A 20,730-nucleotide genomic window follows, 5' to 3' on the forward strand; every position below is an offset into this window, starting at 1 on the left:
CCCTCATGCAATGCACTAATTCTTACTAAGTCATTCAAAATCCCTGCAGAATTTTATTTATTTTTTTTATCACTATTGTTACCAAATGTACCAAATAAAGTTGAACGGTTTATCTTTTGTCTTACTGAAATACGTCTTAAATTTTAACTCATGATAAAAACGTAATGAGCGTGAACACAAAGTTGTACAAAAGGAAACAATGATAGTGACTCCTTTAAACCTTTGCTTTGATTATCGTGGCACTGTGGCAGAAAAACAGTAAAACATTATTGGAAAAAAATACAAAAAGAAAAAAAAAAACTGCTAAAAATCTCTATAACACACACACACTATAAGAAAAAACAGGAAACCTTGTGCTTGTCACATGTCTACTGAAATCATTCACAGTGCAGAAAAAAACTGAAAAAAAGAGGTGAAGTGTGAAAAAAAAAAAAAGACGCTTTTTGACTCGATATGACTTTGAGTCCTTGAAGGTATAATCACACCAACATCTTATTCACAGCACTTAAAAGATTATTGAAATCTTATCATTAGATTCTATCATAGGCAAGGTTAAGTGTATACATATAGATATACATATTAACTGCAGAGATAAGACATTAGGAGAGAGTGATAAGAAAATCTGAAAGATGCAAGTAGTTATTATCTGTAGAGATGAGAAATATGTAGTATGATAACAGATATGAAAGGTTTTCACTTGAATTCACCATTTTGATCGCTTTAAGAAAACTAATGAAAAGCTCCAGTGTATATTTACTTTTTTTTTTGTACGTTAGTCCTTGTCAGTCATTAATTCAATTCTGTCTATAGGTTTCTGATATGAATAAAAATGTGCAGGAGGAGAAACTAACAGATGTTTCAGATGGATTCTCATTGTATTAATTTCATTTTGTGAACGGAGTAATTCAAATCAATTCACCATGTGGATTTCTAATGCTCTTAAATATTATTACATGTTTTATTTTATGCTAATTTCATGCTGTGGAGCTGAGACAAAACTCTCTTTCTGTACAGTGAATCTGACTTAAACACTCACTTAACTGTCAAAACAACAAACCGAATCCATCAGATGAGGAGCATGAAAGATGTTGAGCCACCTGAAAGCCAGAGGGGGAGCTATGCTGTTCAAACAGAGTAAAATAATTCATTGCATACATTGTTTTTACCCTTTCCGTGAAAAGAATAAGAGAAAAAAATATTTTCAAAAAGAGGCAATTAAATATACTAATCCATCAAACACATAGTTTACATTATCTAAGAAATACACAAAAATACTCTCAACTGTAATAGCCAAATAGGAATGATAATAGTAATAATTCAGATACATATATATACAGTTACGGTATAATAAAGTTCATGTATAGCGGTGGCATGATGGTCTAATGGTGAAATAAATGGGTTCATAATGTGAGAAAACAGTATTGTAATTTATTTTTTTAGGTTTATTTAACATTTATTGAAATCACGCTGCTCTTTTTATTTGACTTTTAATATTACACTGTCAAAGACGGGACATATTTGCACGTTTTTACGTTAAGCTGACACAAACGGCTAAACGGCAGATTCTACCAGACAAAAATAAAGATTATGAAGCTTCAATTTTTTTGAGTTTTGATTATTCGGAAGATTATAACACTTGAAATGGTTTTTTTAACATTAGAAATAAGAAGATTTTGAAAATGATTGAAAAATGTATTAATCTGAAATTATTCCTTTTCATAAAAGTCCAGCAAATTGCATTTCTTTTTCTTCTGCTACATGAGCTTCAGAGCCCTCAATGAGCATTTGAATAATGAAATGGTGTTGTTCATCATAAAAACCGTTTGATAAAGGTAAATTACAATATAATATATAGATTCCCACCTGACCAAGTGAAGCAACATTGACAGAGCTTTAAATGTTTAAAAGAAAAAGTCTAGAAATTGATGAGATGTGACAGCACCAACTTTCATTCTTTTTTCCAAAAAGATTACACAACGAATCTGCACAAACTCCTCCCTGCTGTTGTGAGAAAATCTGGGGGAAACAAATCTACATCGTACGAAAATGTGAAGTGACAGAGGCAACACAGGCTTGTAAACAATGGTTATGGCTGCCACTGTGACGGTCTGTCCCACTGACCGCTCTGTTAATCCACTTAAGACACAAAAGACACAGAACCACTGATCTGACACACCACCTTACACAACACCTTTGTCCCAATTTCTTGTTAAATATATCTAATTTTTATGTGTTTCCCAGCAAATATAAAATTGGGCCTTTCGGGGTAAAAGAAAAGGCTGAAACGGTGTGGCTCTGATCTGCCGAGATTAAGGGGGAAAAAAGCATCCTTGGTTTCATGGGACTTGGCTGTAGTCTGGGCAATTTTTCATGGTGTCTTCTCCCTCGTCCATTCTCCCACCGAAGCATTACCTTAACAAAAGCCTCTCTCACACGCACAAACATCCACTCCACCAGTATGCACAGACAGGGAGACAAAATGGCTGAATAGTGATGGAGGGGCTGCGTGTTCCTTTATGTGTCGACTAATCAGCCAGCACTAACATGTGTCAACACTGCACTCGCATTCTCCTCAGAATGGGGACATTGTCCCTCAGACAGAGAGAAAAACTAACACTCGATAGCATGACAACGAATGAGTAGTAAATAAATAAAGCTTCAGTCATTAGCGAAATATCAGTGAGGAAAATATCAAGACAATTACCCTAAGAAGGACGTATTTGCCCTTTTTTGAGGGAATCATCAAAGGCCTAAAATTTTCTTTCTGGTATTTTAAACAGAAGTCAGTGCGCGTATGCTGGTTTTTCGAATATTTTTTTTCGTTACACGAGCTGCTGGTGGAGGTTTTATAACATCGGCTGCACTGTTACAGCAGAGGGCTGACCGACGGCTACCTTTTCAAGCCTTCCGCTGCAGCACTGATATCCTCACACAAGCACATTTAGAGTTTCATCAGTATTCTGCGAAATCTGCCTGTCTGCAGCCTGGATGCATTCTTATTGATATAATCAACAGCTGACATCATCCTCAAATGCAAGGCATTGATAAGATATATTCAAATATAAAATAGATAGATAGATAGATAGATAGATAGATAGATAGATAGATAGATAGATAGATAGATAGATAGATAGATAGATAGATAGATATGATTTACGTATAAATGAATAAATAAACGATGAGATTATTTCACACACAATCGACCGTGATGCATAAGAAGAGGTGGAGTGACAATGAACCTGTGCTATCACAATCAGGAGCTAACCTCGTGAATAATCAAGGCTTTGGCAGACGGGCGAGAGAAAAGAAAGACAGAGAGATTGACTATAGCACCAGTCTCTAATCCTATCAATCTAGTCCACGGTGTGTGTGCGTGTGTTTTAGGGTTGTTTCTAAAAGACAACTCCCACTGCAAAGAGTAAAAATCAAGCGGCAATCAAATCGTGAATTCATCTGTTTTTGTTTATCAGACAACAGTGAACTATCTCACAGAGGCCCTCCATCATTCTCGACTGCTCAGTGTCTTTCTCTGAGCTGATAAAAATTTCTGGGGCTTTTTTAGAAATCATTTCTGGGCTATTTTGTGCCCCTCTCTCGTACATACTGATGCTTTGCTCTCTGGATAAATTGTGGATAAATCTGTACCCAACAGTGACGTTCATGTAGGTTTGTTCGGGTGGGACAAGTCGATGATGCTTTCAGTGTGAGGCGTGGCAATAACAGAAGAACAGAACACAACTGACTTGAATGAATAACCATGCTTCATTGTCTCTTATATGCTCACGTAAAGTGAAGTAGCTCGGCGGGGGGGGGGCACAAATCCTTGTACATACAAAAACGTGCTTAGCTAGCTAATTTGGTTGGAAAAGACTTAAATAAAATACTGTCATAAAACTCGATATTACACACTTAACAAAAGGAGGCATGTGAGATAACATGGTATCGAGGCATATTTAGGCAAAACCGATTTCTGATTTGAGCAACTCCATACGTATGTGTGTGTGTTTTCTCCCTGTGGCAAACTCTACAATGAGGACAGGATTCAACATGAACAAATTACTTCTGCTCCTCTGTTTGTGTGTTTGTTTGTCTGTGGCAACACAAACAGCTGATGCTGTGGACAGGTGGACAAATAGGTTACCATCCCCCTCACAAACATTGTTAACGCACACCAGGTTCCTGTTAGGATCTTCACGTGAATGCTAACACGAAACTCTGCCTTTTCCGGCTAAGCTTCTTTTGAAGCGCATAACTAGGTCTTGTAATCATCAAACTGTGCGCTGTGCACACCCATACACAACCGCTTGTCTGTCCAAATACTCAGTCGTGCACACACTGTAAAAGATGAAACAACAAACTAATCATCGTGACACAACTCAATACCAGAACAATGCTGCGTTGAAACAAAAACGAGAAAACCGTGTATTATGTCTCACGAAATCGTCCGCTAAAAGCATATTTCTCGCCCTCCATCTTACAGCTGGCTGCCCGACAAGCAGACAAAGAGACACTACCGCAGTGTGAAAATATACTGACGTAACTGGCTTCTCTGTGGCTCAGATTTAGTCTGCGTGTGTTTGAGTGCGTTTCACACTTTGCGGGTTGAAGTAAATGTGCGTACTGTTTCACATATTTAAGAAAAAAGAACAAAAACTAAACTGATTGAGAACAACTGCTTCAAGTTAATTGTGTGTGCGAGTGTACAGCAACTTTGTCCCTATTAGCATTAGATGAACCTATTTCACCACATGTATGCCTTCCTCATGCTTTCAGTTGATATACTTGCGTGTGTTTTTTGTGTGTTTAAGCAGCTCATTGGGGATGGGCTGGGTCTGGCTGTGGTAAACCGAATTATCAGCATCTCACTGTTCGCTCTTCTTTCCTTTCTCTTCTCTCTGTCTGTACCTCACCCATCCCCCTCTCCTCTCCTCTCCTCTCCTCTCCACTCTTCAGACTATTCCACAACGCAGGATGTAAATAAAACTGCAGTGCTAGAATTTTAATGACAGCCCTTTTCTTCTCTACTGTCTGCTTAATGCCTAGATAGACAAACGCCGGCGTCTTTGTTGGGAAACAACCTGCTTTCACACACAAGTTAGCACATACACATATAACACACTCAGCACACGAGTAGAAATGATACTATGGATGCATTTTGAAGCATAATTTGACTGGATTTGGACACCATGATTTCGTTTATTAGTTTGTCTTCTTAACTCACAACACTAACAACCTGTTTCATGATTAAGTAACTTTCTTCCATCCTGCATGTATTTAACATGGAGAAGACACATAAGCCAAACACCTTTATCAGTTGATACTGTATCCATGGTGACACAAATCACAACAGAGTTCTAAGTTTGTTCAGTGCGAATGCTCACCTGTGCATTTGAGGCAGTTGCTAGCTGTCTGCATAATGAAGGCCTACAGAGGGCCAAGTTCGTCCATCTATCTCTCACAAGCAGCAGCTGGCCTGAAGAATCCAGTCCTTCATCTAAGGGTAAAAAAAACAAAAAAAACGAAACGAAACAATCACAGGGAGAAATGGCAAAAATAATAGCCCATCTTTGGAGTGTGATGAAAACGAAAAAGTAACGGAAAGGAGGGAGAGCTGGGGGAGATGTAATGCAGAAAGAGGACGAAATCTACCAAACAGAGAGCAGAGACATGGTGGCACTTCAGTGACCACCTTTCAACTTTGAGAAGTGGAGCAACAGATGCAGTGGTGGTGTATTGTGGAGGGTATTAGGGTAAGGGACACCCCAAAATCTCCCCCACTGTGCCTATGCATTTGTTTGTGTGTGTGAGTGTGACAGCAGGGAGCAGCTCAACATAGGACGCTGCACGCAGCAAGGGGCCATTAGACATGGTGGGGTGACCAACATAAAAGATACAAACACACACACAACCATGAAACTTTCCTTTCTACAGCCAATGTGGCATGATAACCATAAAGCTGGGATTCTTAAGCATTGGGTTTAGCACAGCCATTGTCATGTGGTTCTCACACTGTGGGATTTGGTGGGCGACCACTGGTCAAGTAAGCCTCAGCATACCCCGACACTCTCCAGCACATTCTCCCTGCTACGTTTTCTGAATGAAAGTTGTCAAAGTGTATGTGGTGTTATGTTTTTGACCCACACTGCTTGTATTTAGGCCATAAAGGGTTAATTCACATAAATCTACCAGCAACGATGTGTGCAGTCAGTGCTGGAAATATGAACATCATTCCAACCCAACACAACTAATTGAGGCCTCTACGACATAATTTAAGTGAAGAATTGTTCTCAAAATACTTTCTTTAGGATTTTGCAGCTACGAATGTATCGACCCTGATGTGAAGTGAAAATCTAAAGAGGGTTCTTTGCGGCTGTGCAGGTTCATTCCTGAACAATAAGTATGGTTGTCAAGGGGCCATTTACAGACCTTTTTTTTTTAGGTCAGAAACAGTCAGAAAATTTTCTTAAAAGTGACAAAAACTTAAATCAGTCATTTGTTAATTTTTAAAACAGAGAAAAGTATGGAAAGGATTTTTATTGTCTTCACTGACCATGTAGATTTAAGTTGACAGCGCAAGAAATATAAACAAATCTACAGTTTGATGCCGGCAACACAATGAAAAGAAGCCGCAATGGAGCCATGTTTACCAATGTGTTACATCACCCTTCCTTGTGATTGAACTTTGGAATAAATTGAGATTTGCAGATTCTAATTGTTGGAGTTTTTCAAAGGAATCTGTGTCCATTCTTGCTGAATGCAAGATTTCAGTTGCTGAACAGTCTGCTCTTGTCATAGTTGGATTCTCTTCTTCCATTGTACACCCCTGTATAAATGGTACCTTCACACATCATTGCCATGGACACTGATGGACCCAAATATTGTCACCTTTCGTTTATTACAGCCTGCTTGGTCTTTCTCTTCTTTGGTGTGTAGAACCAAACACCCCTTCTTCTCAAAAGTAGCTGAAACGGATGGACTCATCTGACCACAGAACATGTGCCCAATGTCTTTCTGTCCATCTCAGATAAGTTTGTGTCCAGTGGTGTCTCTTCTCAAAAATGATATATGGCAATATTTTCCAAAGTACTCCGGAGTTCATGTGGCTATATTGATCATGGTGGTATGAAGGTTGCTCATGCAGTGTCACTTCTGGGCTCGAAAGTCATGCAAATCCAACAGGTTTTCATTATTGGCCATCATGCACTGTGATTCCCCCAGACCTCCTGAATCTTCGCGCAGCGTTGTCAGCTGGAAATGTTGAAAGACCAAACCTCTCTGCATTTTTGCATGTTCCTACATGGGAGTTTTCTGGGTACTCTGATTTACTTGAGCTGGAGCATGCATGTTTTGTGTGTATGTGTGACTCATTTGTTCCTGTGTTATCCCTGTTATAGACTGGTGACCTGTCCAGGGTGTTAACCCGCATCTTGCCCTGCGACAGCTGGGCCAGACTCCAGCCCAGAGTGACCCAGAACAGGATGAAGTGCATTAAGAAAATGGATAGATAGATGAACTCAGTGATCATTCTTGCACAGAGTTTGGCACAAGATGATGAGCCAGACCAATCTTTACTTGCAAAGATGAAGCCATTGACCTTTTATACCCAATCCTGACACCCTCACCTGTCACCAATAATCTGCTGATTGTAGAATCCTTTAAACGCTGTAAAACTTTTATCATATAAACTCCTCTATCTTCTCTTTAATGCAGCTTTATTTGACATTTTTAAATATTTTTTGATATTTTCAGGGCTTCAATTTCCAGATCTGTTTTACATTTTTGTTAATGTAGGTAAAGTAGGTCAACACGTTAAAATAATTTCCTCTGTGCTTGTGTTTTGTTGAATAAAGGTTCAAACAAATCAATAAATTTAGTTTTTTTTGCAGTTTAGAAAACATTTTCAACTTTTCTGGAAATGGGATTTGTAAATTCATGATAACATTTAATTAAAAAAGTTACATCAGTTTGTCATTACACCATCTCCTCAGTGATCTTTAACTTTTATTAAAGCTGTTACACATATATGACTTCAGATGTGCACGGCCTTAGTAGCTGAGAAACTCACTTTATAAATAGTGTAACAGATTTTGTACAAACAGGGAGCTGTGAAAACAGCATGAGCAATCAGTATACATCGTGGTGCTGATATGAAGAATGCATCCAAAAGGTTAAAACTGGGGGAGCTCTGTTAGCTCTCATAGTCGTAATTAATTTCAGACTGTTTCAGTCCGTAGTGTGTATCCGAGAGGTCTCAAACAGTCAAAGATTTAAAAGTGACCTTAATAAGTATGGACTAAATTTTGTTATCACTGGAAAAAAACAATCAATACTGTGCTAGCTAAGCTGAGGCAAGTGTTGCAGAGTGTTGCAGAGTAAGTGGGCCAACCACCCTAATACTACCTTACACCACATGCTACTTTTGGGCCAGAAAAATCCTGATTCAAAAATGTTTTATTGAGATGATTATACAAACCATGAGAAACAAATCAGCTCTCATACCAGTGATTTGTATTAATTTCAAGAGATTGCCTGATTGTATTGCAAAATGTGTCTGAAGCAAGATCAAGTTATTGTCCATACATGTTCAGGTGTACAGAGCAAAATACCAATTCTAATATGCTCCAGTAAAGAAACAGCTGGTTGAGCATTTTACTCAATCAAATCGTTGAGATACAAATGCCCGAGATAAACAGACTGGAACTGAGCCTGGGCTCAGATTGCTAGATTGTTGTCATCATGATTTCTTGCAATCAACTGTTCATTATATATATATAATGTGGTATTCTTTTAGAGTTGGTATTTATTAATTTGACTAAGTCAGGGTTGCATTAGCTTTTCCGGTAACTCCAACATAATGTTGTGTTCTGTAATGAATCTCAAATGGGGCCTTTTTTCTCCTGGATAATTACAGTTTGGCTGCACTGCTTCACTTCCACACAGTGCTTCATAGCAGACAGATTGTGGAGTTGGCCTGCAGTTCTGAAACTCTCCTTCTTTCATTATCCTTATCTCTCCATATCTCTTCCTCCTGCCCTCCCCAAACACACACACATGCTCACACATACATTGCCAGAGGGATTTGCAGCAGCAAGACAGAGCATGTGTATATGTGTGTGGGTATGTGAGCACAAGCACAGCAGGGAGTTGCCAATTACAGCAGTGATTAAAAGCTAGTGGTGTGGAAAGAGAGAGCAGGAGGAAAAGAGGCAATGAGAGGGATGAGGGAAGAATAGGAAAGACAGATCTGTAAGGACGGAGAGACAGTCAGAGATATAATGAACAACAACACTAATGTGCCTCATATGGCCACATATGGCCTTTTCCCATAAATGCTACTGAATTGTCGTTGTGATATTTATGGAGAGCCCGAGTCAAAATTTCAGGAAATGGGCTTCTGCAATTTTCTGTGTGCAGCTCAAGAAGAGTCTCTGTAAACATGAGTGCATTTGTGTCGAAATAAGCAACAGCATTATTATGAGCAGAATAATAGCAGATAATCATAGCCAAAGTGCATTCCCTCTGAAAACTGTCCATTGAAGGCCACTGTGACTGAACCAGACATCAGTCTTGCTAAGCCTGCAGACTAGGTTGTGTCGCACTCGCAACGTAATACATTTAGATATCTAAAAGCTGGTAAAGAGTTGACTCCTTAGAATTAAAGAGTTATACAAATATATTTCCTATGCTCCTGAAATAGTCCACAGGATGAATGGAAAATTTGTAAATTCAACCCTCTCCACCTTTAACTACGTGTAAAACCATGTGTAGCCAGTATCATATGCCTCATGCATCACAAATAAAATGGAGAGAAATTGGTGTGGAGAGTGAGGGAAGTAATTCCAATGGTTCAAAAAATGAAAAATCCCTGCTGAGAAATGTTCAGGAATCATGAATGGAAATAACAACACAGTCTCACTCCAGGATGTGATGTCCACACCACAAAGTGTAGCCGTTTCACAATAAGGACTTAAAAGTTGCCATTACATTTTCAAGGCTCCAAAAATGTTACGTGTCTAGATTTTTCTTAGCAAACTGTTACATGCTTACATTTATGAAAGTGTCCCAAAATGGGGTGGATGGTGGTGTTACACCATTGATTGTCACTCATTACCAAGTTTGAGTTCCATCCCACAAAGCCCCAACATTTTCCAATGTTTTTTTTTAACTTATTTATTAGTTGTGGTTAGGATTAGGCATAAAAAAAACACATGCTTATTTATTGTGAAAGTACAACATTTTGGACATGTAGACAAATGAACCACGTTTTTCTTGTGAGACTGGGCTGAAAATTAAGGACAGGGAAGAGGGTCAAAAAGAGATTAGACCAAGAAGTTCATCTTGCCATCTTTTTATGCCCTCCTTGCATGAGTACTTGGAAGGACAAGAGAGGAAAGGTTTTAATGTAGAGGAGAAATGTGTGAGACAAGATTATATGTGTGGAGGCCCACACAATGTAAAGGGCAGGAGAGAGAAAAAGAATGTGTGAAATACAAGAGCAAAGGAGACAAAAATTGTCCGGTTAAGTGCCTCAAGAGAAGCACTTAGTCATTACAGGTGTTAACATCAGGTTAATAATGGTAGAAAAAAAAAAGTAAATTACATTACATTTATTTAAAAAGAGATTGCTACACCCTTGGTTGGCCTCTTTATAAGATGATTGGTCTTAGGCAAGCTTTTCATTCTCGGTATCAGCGCTGTTGATTCATAACTATTTTAAAGACACACCATGATGGCACCTTATTAGTCAGAGCATTTTCTCAATCAGCGCAGTTACATGAAAAATATGAGTTGAGCTGTGGTCACAGCTCCAGTTGGCCAGTTAAGTGCAGTACTGCCTGTGTCCCAGCATACATGCACAGGAGCAGAAGTGACTTATTATTGTTTTTTCTACTGTCATTTAATACATTCATTTTTCATTTTCATTTCTGAATTGAAGTGAATTTTCCCCCACGGGGGATGAATAAAGTATTTTTCTATTCTATTCTAAGTATGCTGAGTGACACATCTGTTGGCTTCCAGTTAAAAGTCATGGCACTTGAATAAACTGCATTTTCACCTCTTAGTCCTTTACATAGGACTGTGCAAAAGTTACCCACCATTTTTGTATGTATTGCCAGGAAAATGGGAAGTGTGTGCAAGTGTAATTGAAACACAGTATATATCACAAAAACTAGTCCTAACTAGTCTGACAGTCTATCATTGTCACGACCACTTTCATTTTTCAACACAGTCTGAACTCTCTTAGGCAAGCTCTCTTGTAATCTAATTTCTTAAGAACATAACTTTCAGATTTTCTTTATTTACTGTATGGAGTTTTTTTTAGGCCTGCTCCTTCCATCTTCCAGTTTCCATTCATTTCACAAAGACACACTGCACACCATGGCAAGAAATGCTAAGTTTTTTCTTAATAGCTTTTCTGGAATCACCTTGTTGGTGCAAAAATGTCTGTTCTGTGCCCGTGAAACTGTTTCTGTGATAAACTGTGTCAAAATCTTTGATTAATTCTCTAGTAAGTTGTCTGTTGCGTGTAGACAGAACACTGGCTCATCTGTTGAGTTAGGTGCCTTTTTTAATGCTTGAATGATTTGTAGGTCAGTGATAAGAGGCTTAAAAAATCAAATAGTAATAAAAAATAAAAAAAAGGTCTGGTATGAGGCCTTGACTGGAAATTTTTGAAAAAGCCACAAATTTCCAAAATAAATAACCTACGAAGGCCTGGAGCTCAAGACCACTTTATTAGATTGCAAGAAAGTCTTGATCCTGGGAAGAAGAATATATAAAACTTAGACTTTTGGCTGTTTTGGGTGTCTTATTCCTAAAACCAACCCAACCTTTGTATGATGTAGTCCTAGTAGTATTACACAGACTGGGGAGTAGCAGAAATCAGTTTGCTATGTTCACGCTTGCATACATATAACTACTACATTTTCATTAGTCATGAATTCATGAGCTGCTTTTGTGTCATGTCTGATTTACCATAAATATAAGCTCCCCCTCGGAGATGAGCCTCTCACGCAGCTGTATAAACTTACAAGCATTAAATGTACTAATGTATACTCCCAGTTACAATAAGGGAAAACATGTGATTAAATATTCCCTCTTGTTTACAGAGAACAACAAATGACAAGATGAAATAAAATTTCAATATAATTCAAACTGTGACAATAATACTGTTTGTGACTGTAATCTGTGTACCAATAAACACAAGTTATGAATTTAGACGCTTCAGATGTTGATTTTGACACATCAGTTGATAAGAATTAACACAAAACTGAACACTATGACCAAACATTCAGATGTTGTCAGCTCATTAAATGGACATTAGTGTCCCATGATGGTTACATATTACATGACACCTTGACTCTGCATTCTGCACCCAAATTCAACTGCGTCACAGGTTAGTGCCCCCTTGGTGTTTGGTTAGAAACATGTTATCTCCAACATCTTCATTGTTAGGGTGCAAGCAACCTCCACTTAACTCTCGTTCTACTCCTACCATAAGTGTACCTCAGGCTGGGCATGGACCTTGTAATCACTAAAGTACAAAGTTGAAACAGAGTTTAAGTTAGAAATGTCTTCAAGGTCAGATTTTTGGGTAACAGCTGAGTGAAAATAAATTGTTTGTCAGTGTTAACCTGTCCAACAGGGAAACAAGAAATGGCTGCCCAACATATTTTCAACACAAATTTGATATTTCATCCCCTCAAAGCTGAATTAAATTTCCTTGATTTATTTCATTTAGCATACTGAAAGCCAGACAGGCTCTTTCTAATGAAGCCAGCGGACAGTTTGATGTTTTTGTATGACTGTGTGTCTGCAGAGTGGCAGGTGAGCGAGCTATCTGCAGTGCTCACACACTCACCCCCTGCTGTGTTTAATCAATACCATTCTGAATTCCAGCCTTCACATTTGTGCACTCGCTCAAACACACACACGCACATACACTTTGCTATATCTTTCTGTGAAACACCAAGGGAATACTAAGCACGAGCAACTTCACACTTCTTCTCAGAGTATAAACACTGCACACACACACACACACACACACACACACACACACACACACACACACACACACACACACACACACACACACACACAAAGGATGAATGTGTGTTGAAATGTGCTTCTTTGTGGATGTGTGATATGTGTGTGTCCAACCCAAGCAGGGATAATTAATTCTAGTCTGTCTTGTCCACTGGGAAAGTGAAATATCAAGCCTTTATGAGAGATGTGTGTGTGTCTTTGTGTTTGCACACCTGTGTGTGTTTGGATGTGTTGGTAAAGCTTCTCAAGAAGATTCAGAGGAGCAATTGGATCGAACCGTGTTCACCGAGGGTCAAGAGAAGACGGGCTGGATAACAAAGATGAGAGACGTTGAGAAAAACTTGCCTCCTAAATTATGGTAAAAACAACCAAAACACACTTCCTATGCAGTTGTTTAATATAATCTTGTTAGTAGTAGGATTTTCTCAAAACATTTATTCATCAGTGTCTGTTTCTTGGGAAAAGGCTAAAGGAAATATTGGGATCAGCCGACTTCACCCTGCTGCCTTCAAAACTGGTAAACTCAAGTCCAAAGAGGCTTTTCAACTGACAAACAAAAAACTTTATCACACATTACAAAACAATTCTATTCTCAGAAAAAAAAAAGGATGAATAAGGTCCCTTTCCTGCAGTTCAGTATGTTGGGCATAAAAGTTGGACATATTTAAGTTATTCAAATCAATCATTTGCATCATGTGTGTTTCAGAATTTTTCTACAGCGTCAGGTGGAAAATCACATGTAAGTAGGTGTCTGTTGTGCAACAAAGGTCATGTGCTAGCAGATGGAAATCACCCGAAACCAAAACAGGAAGTCAAGCGTCACTTCTAAATCTCTCTAGTTCTTCTCACACCCTGCGCCCACAACATTTAGGATAGTGAGCCACCTAAACTTATCATTATTTCTAAGCACATTTCCCAACTAACTCATAAAAAACAACGTTATTGGATTTCATCATTCTGCACTGAGACGTATTTGCGTGGAAAGAGGAAAGGTGTGCTTATATTAAGGTGTGCATAATAAGGCAGCTCTAGAAATATCAAAATAGTAAAATGCAAAGCCATAAAAAGTGGAAATATATTCTAGGTAGAAGCAACACTGTGGAAATGACTAAAAAAAAAATTATCTCACCAGAAAAACAAACTTTTTCTTTTTAAACTCTTCAAATGAATTTTTTGAACCCTTAGCTTTTACCCGTGGTTCATAATCATTTTCAAAGATTCTATGGACAGATGAAACTAGAAAGTCACCCGATGGAGCAGATGGAGTGTGATGCTGCTGCATCACTCATGGACACTATTTAGAGCCAGCTCCCAGCAGGCTGGATCCGACTCTGTGATGGGCTGCTATATCAATGATGAGCCGGTTGGAGCCTTTTTTTTTTGCCTAAAATGGACTGTAAAATCAAGTCGGAATTATGTCAGTTTGAGAAAGATGATTTTCAGAAACTAATTTTTTTACTAATTTTTTGTGCACCTCTAATTGTTCTGCACCATATTCTATATATACTAAATGTGCCTTCTCTTAGCATTATAGCTCAGTAACATTTTGGATTGTCTAAGAGCTGTGTTTTTGTGTACGAATAAGACTAATCCTGGGGAACAACTTTACCTAATCACTGTGCATGCAGGGTATTTTTTAACATATTTATATCCAGAGGTAAGGTCTTCTCTTCGTTCTAAATTTAAAAGTGTTGGTGTTTCATAATAGGTGTGTTTTCTTGGAGACATTGTCACATGTCTCACTATTCTTAAAATAATATAGCAGTATATTCCATTTATTATAATAAAAAAGCAGGAGATTGCAGCGTGTTATTATATTTCCTGGAAATCAGGGTTGGGGTGTTTGTCATTTGCAAGAATAAATCTGGCTTATGAGCTATTTACTCCCAAGCTGTTTACAATTCCCCCCATTTCATACAGGCTGTCTGTCTTCGACCGAAAAAAATCTCTAATAAGAACGTGTGAAAATGTAACTCTTTTCAGAAGGTGAATAACTAAAGCAAATATGGAGTTAATGTTTTCACCTGTCACACTTTTCACCTTCTTTCTCATCTGTTTCTCTTTCAGAGTTCTCTCTCCCACACGACACCTTCCCCCAAACCCTTCTCTCTGTTTTCAGCCTACAAACACACACACACACGCACAAACACACACACACACACACACACACACACACACACACACACACACACACACACACACACACACACACACACACACAGGTGTTTCTGTCACTACAGAGGACGTTGCGAAGACTTGCACCGACTACCTTTTTTTTCACTGTAAAGTTGAATGATTTATGATATTTGCTGTTTGCCCCCATAATGTTACTCTGCGAGCCAAGTTAGGTCCCCGCAACATGAGTAATACCTAGAATGCGCCCACACGCTAACACACTCTCCCTGCAGCCCACCTCACAATCTCACACACACACCATTCAGCTCCCCTGCTGTGAGAGCAAACACTCATCGCACATGATCACCATGATGATATGGAAATATGAATTATGTATAAATACAGCCTCGCCTCGCCTGTGGGTACAAAGCCGTGTGGGTGATATTCTCCTTTCAAATGATAAGGGAAATGTCCCCTTAGTATAAATAATATAATAATCTATTCTACCACATTAGTCTCTGGTTTGCTTCTATCTCAGCTTTGTGATTACTTAGGTGTTGCACTTATTTACAGTGTTTGTACACGAGGAACAAGGAAACATTAGCTAATCTAATTCAGAAAATAGTAAAGCCTTGGTTGGAGAACATTAGAATAAGCTTTGACGATGAAACATTGCATTCATACTCCTAACCTAATCACAGAAACACAGAACAAGAATTTCAGCGCCATATATTAGACTGTTACAGCGCACAGGGTGAATGTGATTATACTTTGCTGATACTGCGTTTCCAAATGTTCAAGGTTACACTACAGTTAAACATCTCTTCAGGGAGAATTGATAACAGGCAGGCAAGAATGAAAAACAATGTCAACATGTTGTTTATTGTTTGTTGATTGGAGTTGAAATTGCATTATGGGCAACTATTTCATTAACTCTGCATTCAAAGCTTCTTCAGAGTGTGACAGTATGAAAAAGCTTATTGTGACTGAGTTCTTGCGAGGACCACCTATCTAACAGGCTGGCTATTATTAGATATTTGTCTAATACTAAACTGACACTGAGATTACTGAAGTAGCAGCAGATCCGGTGTTGACAGGCAGACAAAAAAAAGAGTCTATAGTGGCTATTTTTACCAAGAAAAAAAAAAGAAGCTGCTCCTGGAAGTGAGAGGAAGACAGCAGAGGCCTGCAGAGGCTCTGAAGTGTGGGAAATCTGTACTGTACAAGAACCTCAGGTAAACGTGGCTAAATGGGATGTTGACATGCAGCACCATGCAGCTTCTATGTAACGCTGCTGGAATTGGCCAAGACAACGAGCAGTCTGTGAGAAACGTCAGTATAAATAAATGGCTGGAACCCGCTGGAACATATGATGAACAGAGATAATTTGTTTTTAATACATTTGGCAGCATCAAGCAATGTTAAGATGGAACTAAAAAAACATGGCATTAAAATTTAGCTGCTGGTAATGTTTTCATTCCAGGCAGTCTCCACGCAAAATGAAATGACCATAGGTTTTACTGAATAGAGCGAATAATCTCCTCTTTCGGCTCTGCTTTTTTTGATCCATCTCATCTCACATAATATTCACACTGCTACATGATTTTGTTATTGCGTTCAACATTCTTGCAGTTGTGGAAATTTGTGGAACGTCTTTGCTTGATATACTTTCAAAGAGCTTTTTTTTTTTTTTTTTTTTAATTTTACCTAAAGTTAAAACTAAAAAGTAAAAACTGTTTCTAATCATAGATGTCATCATATGATTGAAATTTATCTTGAAAATAGATAACAATTTAAAGAAAGCAGGGTTTAAAAAACATTGTACTCATTCCTTTGGTCTGATATGATGCAAAGTCTCAGTATTGAAACTGAAAAATCAGTTTCAGAGGAACGTCATTTCATGGTATACAAGGCCACTGGCCTGTTCGTAGTAAACTTCGAATCATCTTTTAACTATTAAGAGCCTACCACTGTAAATTAAGAGTAAAATATAGCAAATCCAGCTAGATTAAAATATATATCTATTTTATTTTATTTTTAAAATAAATTCAGTATAAAGTATTTAAGATGTAAACCTGTTTGCTATATTCATGAATACTCTCTTTTAAGCTGTGAGCTTTTAGTATGTTTTCCATGGTGAAATACGTATAATCCTTGTTCTAATACATGAACATCACAGAGCTTTATCACGAGGAAAAATGTATTTTTACAGTAAATCTTTTGTAATTGTCAGATAATGCACATCTTATCTTATTGGCCCAGTTTTTAATGTAAAGCCTTTAAATTATTTTGAGATTTCCACAATGGTTTCAGCTTTTTGTTTGTGTGGAAATACGCAGCATTACCGCTTATTTGATGTTGTAGGCCTTAATGTTATATGTTAATGGCACGAGCCTGTCTAATTATCTGCATGGTGTGGCAGGCTTTAGCTGCACACTAAACAGAGATGACAGCAGCGTGTGCAGGTGTGGGTGTGCTCATGTGTATGGTGTCATTTGGGTAGCTGTAACGTTGCTGACACTCTGCTTTACTGCCTGCTGACACCTCCTCAGTATGTAAGAACCATCTCGCACATTGCATTATTTAAAGGTGGAGACGGAGACACGAGCGGAGAGAACAAGGTATCCTTTAACAACTCTCTCTATTAGAAACTAGTGCATAACTTAACTAATTATGCTCTCTACCCCTTTTCTTTTTCTTCGTTTCTCCATTTTCCATGTGCATGCTTGTATTAGTTTAACCACCACATCTCTGTCTCCTCTTACCTACCATGCTCCTGCTATGGGTTAACAACTTGCCAGAAGAAATGTGATTAGCACAGCAGAGATCCACCATTTGCTGGAGAAGTGACACACACACACACACACGCACGCAGGCAATATCCCCAACTGTGGTTTGACAGACAGAAATGGGGGTGGGGGGTGAAGCAAGGAGATAGGGTGTGACTGATAATAACAACAAGGCGGCACAGCAGTCCACTGGTTACCTAATTTAGTAGGTTTATGTGTAGTTTGCACAACGGCCCCTTCTGCTTTGCAGGGTTTCCTCCTGAAACCAAAACACACACAGGTCAGGGGGATCGGAAAGTCAAAACTGCCCCTGAATGTGACTGCTAGTTTGTCGTAGTCTGCTCAAGATGCACTGGTGACTCACCCAGGGAGGATGGCTGCTCTCCACTGACTGAATGCAGGGGAAGGCTCCTGTGCTTGCCTTCTTCCAATGAGATCAGAGATTAAAAGATAACAGAAAACAACCATTATTGATGTATATTTCAATATGTTGAGCTGCAAATTATCAAAAAAAACAAAACAGTGATAACGAGGGTGGGGAAAATGTCATCATTAGACCAAAAAACTTTGTTTGCAGCTCGTCCAGGACGATAGGAAAACTGATGCAGAATACTGCATAAGTGCTGCAATCATTTTCAATTAGAATTTTATTTCAACCTTTTTCCATATTCAGATTCAAGCAAAAGAAACACTCATCTGAACTTTGGTTTAACAGCAACAGGCTGCAGTAGAAATTTAAAACCTGATAATAGATGACTGGAAGAAAAAAATGGGAATCTGATTAATGGTTAAATGTCCTGAGAATGATGTTAAATGAACATTAAAACTATAGCATCTGTGCCACATAGCAAAAGTGACTATAGATTAATGCTGACTAAATTAAATTTCTATGTAATGACTTCAACTTGTCAAGATATCAGATTTTCCCCACATTAGTGTTGTGGACAAAAGTAATCAGATTTCATCGTATTAACTATTGAGATTTTGAGAGAATGATAACAAAAATATGAATGCTGTCAGTTTGCATAATCACTTTGTTCATTTTGTTTTTATTTCCTTTTTTTTTGCAAATCCTTTTCACAAAATAAAAGAGAAAATGGAAACAGACAAGAAAACAAATCTTACATTCGCCATCATCATGCTTATTACCACCTCAGTATCAATATTAAACTTTGTTTGATACCATGGTTATCGTCAAACCTGCTCGTAACACCTCGAGTTGATGTTAGCGTGTGATGATGCAACAGTCAGTCACTACTCGAAATACCTCCAAGTGACTTTTGAAAAGTTTCTTTTCAATCATGTATGAATGAAAACAAACAAACAAAAAAAGAACAGACAGAACGGCGGGGAGTGAGGGAGATAAACTTTGAGAGAATAAGTGAATGCAGGAGAAGGCTTGAAGGGGAGGGAGGGTTGATGGGAGCGGAGCAGAGTGGCTTTAAACCAGTGAAAGCCAGCAGGTCACAGAGGTTCCCCTTTAAATCTAGAACAAACCACAAACGCTGAATGTCTCCTCCAAAGGGCTGAATGACTGATTTTAATGGCTGCCTGGTTCGATCTCGTCCCATCAGTCTCTCAGTGCTGCTTTCTTAAGCGTGCTGTGACTGGCGAGCTAACATGTGGGCAGGCCTACAATTTACAATTACAATTTAGGCGTTTAGCTGCGGCCCTTGTCCAAACTGAAGGACAATAAAAGTAGGGGTGGGAAAAAAAAAGACAGTGTTGTCTGTGATTCCTGTGATCCTCAGCACTGTGGTGAAGGGCAAGAATGACAGACAATGACACAATGGGAGGAACTTGAACAGGTGCAGTGGCAAATAAGTAGATTGGAGAGGTAAACAGAGGCACTCTGAAGAGATGTGAACAATTTCCACGAAAAGAAGATTAAAAGGGTTATGGTGTTTGCACGCAGTGACAACACAGCAAGCTTATTTGAATTCCAAATTCACTGAAATCAGCTGCAGTGATCCAGCAGTTCTGATTGATACAGGGGTTATTCTGGATTCCAGTGGGACAAACCATTTCTTGCTTTGTATATTTCGAAATATGCTAGATTTCCTATGTCTTAAAAATGATGTAGCATTAGCAGTAGTTCTTTATACCAGCAGGCATGTTTATGGCTTTTTAACAAACATAACAGGCACAACAGTAGAGCCTTTCAGTTTAGGCTGACAATCCCTAAAAATCCCATCTCCTTTGCTAACATTCTTCACTGCAGTCTGACAGAACAAACTCTTCACAGCGGCACGGCTCCTGCTAGTCCATTATATAACTCTGCCTATTGCTTAGAAACATAGTGATAATATAGCACGAATCTTCTCCCATGACAAAAAAAAAAGAAAAAAAAAGAGAGACATCAGTGTTAAAGTTTGTTCTGCTCTAAATGATTGTGTGCCATTATACACGGCCTGAGCATGCTAACCTCTGCAATACAGCACTCTAACAGACATATTAGACACCTAACACAGCAACAATACCACTACACCTCTAAAACTCAACCCAGATATAGAAATAATCTGCCAGTATCACTGGTGATCTTCAAATAAATATACAAAATGATCTCTTGGTCATATAAGAAATAACAAATATATAACACATTCTTGGAGTGTTCTTGCAAAACTACATAAAATTACCTAAAAACAGAGCATATATAGATATCATTGCGACTGTATGATATTCTAACATTAGTTTCCAATTCATTTTCCTCTTAACTCGTCCTTAGATACATTTCTCCCGATTTCATTTTTGTTTAAATGTTACAATAAGATTTACTTGT

At 38.4% G+C, this 20,730-nt stretch overlaps 1 long non-coding RNA gene across 1 annotated transcript in view; it reads right to left on the reverse strand.

Moving 5' to 3' along the window:
* Window positions 1–20,730, reverse strand: part of LOC142380692 (uncharacterized) — a 30,410-nt gene that overhangs the window by 5,935 nt on the left and 3,745 nt on the right. The window contains exons 3-5 of the long non-coding RNA XR_012769862.1: window positions 18,316–18,375; window positions 18,149–18,210; window positions 5,382–5,494 (exon numbers count right to left, since the gene is read on the reverse strand). This is a non-coding gene — a long non-coding RNA (uncharacterized LOC142380692). The remainder of the gene's footprint in view (window positions 1–5,381; window positions 5,495–18,148; window positions 18,211–18,315; window positions 18,376–20,730) is intronic.

Source organism: Odontesthes bonariensis, chromosome 5, assembly GCF_027942865.1.
Source record: "Odontesthes bonariensis isolate fOdoBon6 chromosome 5, fOdoBon6.hap1, whole genome shotgun sequence".
NCBI lineage: Eukaryota > Metazoa > Chordata > Actinopteri > Atheriniformes > Atherinopsidae > Odontesthes > Odontesthes bonariensis.